Here is a 3898-nt window from a genome sequence, read left to right as displayed (position 1 = left end):
AAAATGATTAAGCAATTGTCGAGGACAATCTGAGGCTTACCAAAGATTGGTTGCTCATGGACAGTTGGAAGTATAGTGTAAATTTTGGAAGGACCGTATTGACAAATTTTGAAAAGAGGCAACTCTTGTTCAGTAGTGATAGTCAAAATGGGAATATGGAAATGTTTCCATAAGTGGAAGTTATTCTTTAAATCTGTGTAAGATTAGAAAACTTAATGCAAGAAGGATATTCAAAGGAATGTACTTTGAATGTGAGACTTCGCTTCCATGGAATTGCTCTCCATTGGAATACTTTGTAATGTTTGTTGCCAAGTCTTTGTGACTCTTATGCATAGTCATTACAAGAGGATCATTGCATATAAGTTTAGAATCTAACAGATTATAGTAAATGACAAGAATTTGGTGTTCTTACATTTACGATAAGGATTTGGAATCGTGAAATGAGCATCATTGAAATGTTTTCAATTGATCTATTCCACAAAGTAAAGACCATATACAAACATAGTGTGCATGCTTGGAGCATGGCATAACTATTGTTTTAATTCAAGTATAAAGTTGATTATTTGAAACATTATACAATGAATAATGAGTAATCAATATGACTCAAAAGTTTTGGGCCATATACGATTAGTATTATTCTTGTGTTTCACTTTGCATGTTTTGACTTCCTGAATAACTAGGTTATTCAAACCATCCACAGTCGATCATACCTTGGAAGTAGGTATTAAGGCAAGACTGTCATGAATGGGTCTGTAGTTTGTCTAGGTGGCCTAGACATAGCTGCAGTATTCATGAGTGCTCCTGGAATAAGATTCGAGTATTGGATTAAACCCACGCTCATTTGAATCACTTCATGGATTTTATCACGAGTGATCATGAGACGATAATATATTATATTCTTCAAACGGAGAGATATGAGTTGCAGTCTACAAGTCGGTTGCACATTGATAATGTGAAAACGCACCAGTAACTTGGTGTTATAAAATACATTGTTGCGTGTGATTTGATGAGTAGATAGAGCAAACATATGAGTCGAAGTTTATCCATTCCTTTTACCCTTAGAGGGATAAAAGTGATATATGTGGGCCCCTCGATGATTTAGTGATGACAACCCTAAGTGTTCGGCCGGGCCTGGACTGATTTGATTTATTCAATTAGTCGGTCATCATAAATCGGAAATCGGGAAACCACAGATGGACAGAGAGAATGATTATAATCCATGTCTCAGTCCATATGATATCTAGAATTGAGGAATATATGATCCCTTATCTAATGGACACGTCATTGACTAGGTCAGAGTTTAACAGCATCTTTAAGAGCTACGATTGCTAGTCGGGTTTTGGAGTCTTACTTGAAATAATAGTTTTAGACTTATCCAAGTGGGAGACTGTTGGAATAGATGTCTAAGCCCATAACTATTATTGGTATGTACTCGACCCGATAGTAGCATGGTCCATTTGGGTTGCATAACACCGGGACAATTTGTTAGGATGGACTCTTGAGAGAAGGTTATATATGATTTATTAATATATTATAAGTTCAAATATATTAATATGAAATCATATGTTTTAATTAGTATTGATCAAGAATTAATTTGGAATTAATTTAGTGATCAAAAGAGACTAATTAAATCTATGGGGACTAATTATGGTAATTAGTTATATTTATATGTGTTGGGCTTATGATTCATGTTGGACCAAGTTTATGTATTGATACATAAAGAGTTGGGCCACATGAACCATGGATCATAAAACCCATGGGTATGGATTTGGGTTAAACCCATGACCCTTGGAATCCTACATATAAATAGGTCACTCCATAGCCAAAATCGTGACTAGTAGTTCTTGGAGCTCATGGAGTTGATTTTGGTGTGGAGGGGATTCTCTCTTAAGAGCCACCTTTGTCCTAGGTGAGTTGTGAGCCATTTGAGGCATTCATACTTTTGGTGCTAAGCTCTTAAGGCCAAATACAACAAGGTTTCAAGCTACATAAAAGGTATGTTACCCTAACTAGTATCTTGTATGGTATATGTCAATTGCATGCTAGTTATAGGCTTAATACCTTGGAAACATCATTGCATGTATAATTAGTGAAAACATAGATCCAAGGTATTTAGGTTTGTATGTGCACCATAGGATGTTGTAGTATACAAAACCCAACAAGTGTATCGGGTCGTAAGACAGTCGGGTGCAAATGGATCTTCAAGAAGAAGACCGACATGGATGGGAAAGTACACACATATAAGGCGTGACTGGTTGCGAAGGGCTTTACTCAAACTCATGGAGTTGACTATGATGAGACCTTCTCACCAGTAGCGAAGATTAAATCTATAAGGGTTATGCTGGCCATAGCTGCATTTCATGATTATGAAATATGGCAAATGGATGTTAAAACCGCTTTCCTCAATGGGAAGTTGGATGAAGATGTTTACATGAGTCAGCCAGAGGGTTTTGTCAATGCAAAGTACCCTAATAGAGTGTGTAAGCTTGAGAAATCCATATATGGATTGAAACAAGCATCTCGCAGATGGAATCTTTATTTTGATGAGAAAGTCAAAGAGTTTGGATTTTTGAGAAGCGAGGATGAGTCCTGTGTATATTTTAAAGCTAGTGGAAGTATAGTAAGCTTTCTGGTGTTGTATGTAGATATCATACTACTCATAGGAAACGGCATCCCAACCTTGCAGGAGGTTAAGTCCTGGATTAGGAAGTGTTTTGCTATGAAGGACCTTGGAGAAGCTGCTTACATCCTAGGGATAAGGATATTGAGAAACAGGAGTAAAAGACTAATAGGACTTAGTCAAAGTACATACTTGGACAAGGTGTTGAAGCATTTCAGCATGGAGAACTCCAAGAAAGGTGACTTACCTATCCAATGCAATACCAAACTAAGTAAGACTCAGAGTCCGAGTATAGAGACTGAGATAGTAGAGATGAATCACATACCATATGCTTCCGCAGTTGGTTCGATCATGTATGCTATGACTTGTACTCGCCCTGATGTGGCCTTTGCTTTGAGCATGGTCAGCAGATATCAAGGGAATCCTGGTAAAGCTCATTGGACTGCGGTTAAGAACATTCTTAAGTACCTGTGGAGGACTAAGGATTGGATCCTTACCCTCGGTGGGAGTGATGACTTAAGAGTGATAGGGTATAGTGACGCCAGCTTTAAGACTGACATAGATAATTTCCGCTCTCATTCAGGCTGGGTGTTTATCCTGAATGGAGGAGCAGTAACATGGAAAAGTTCCAAGCAGGAGACTGTAGCTGATTCAACATGCGAATCAGAGTACATAGCAGCAAGCGAAGCATCGAAGGAGGCGATATGGTTGAAAAACTTCATCGGAGACCTTGGAGTCATACCATCCAAAAAGGAGCCTATGGAGATTTTCTACGATAAGGAAGGGGAGGTTGCCTTAACCACGGAACCGAGAGATCATAGTAGATCCAGTCATATCGACAGAAAGTACCACTTCATAAGACATCAAGTAGAAGAAGGACACCTCGTGGTGAAGAGGATATCGTCAGAGGACAACCCAGCAGATCCCCTTACAAAGGGACTGAACAAGGTTAAACACTTACAGCATGCAAGGGGCATTGGGCTAACAGACGATATTAGTTTTAGTGATTAAATAAATAGAAACTTGTAATAGCTAAATTGTAATTTACATTTGATGATTAAATAAAAGGACTTTTATTTATAAGTAAAGTTACTGTCTTGTGTCAATTATTTACTATTGTTTCACTTTGCATGTTTTGACTTCCAGAATAATAAAATTATTCAAACTATCCACAGTCGATCATACATTGGACGTAAGTATGAAAGAAGACTGTCATGAGTTGGCTTGTAGATTGTCTAAGGCGTTAGACATAGCAAAAGTGTGCTACACCATTCATGA

Source organism: Lactuca virosa, chromosome 2, assembly GCF_052849685.1.
Source record: "Lactuca virosa cultivar CGN04683 chromosome 2, Lactuca_virosa_CGN04683_v6, whole genome shotgun sequence".
Lineage (NCBI taxonomy): Eukaryota > Viridiplantae > Streptophyta > Magnoliopsida > Asterales > Asteraceae > Lactuca > Lactuca virosa.
The sequence above is the reverse complement of the archived record's forward strand: the minus strand, read 5'-3'. Positions refer to the sequence as shown.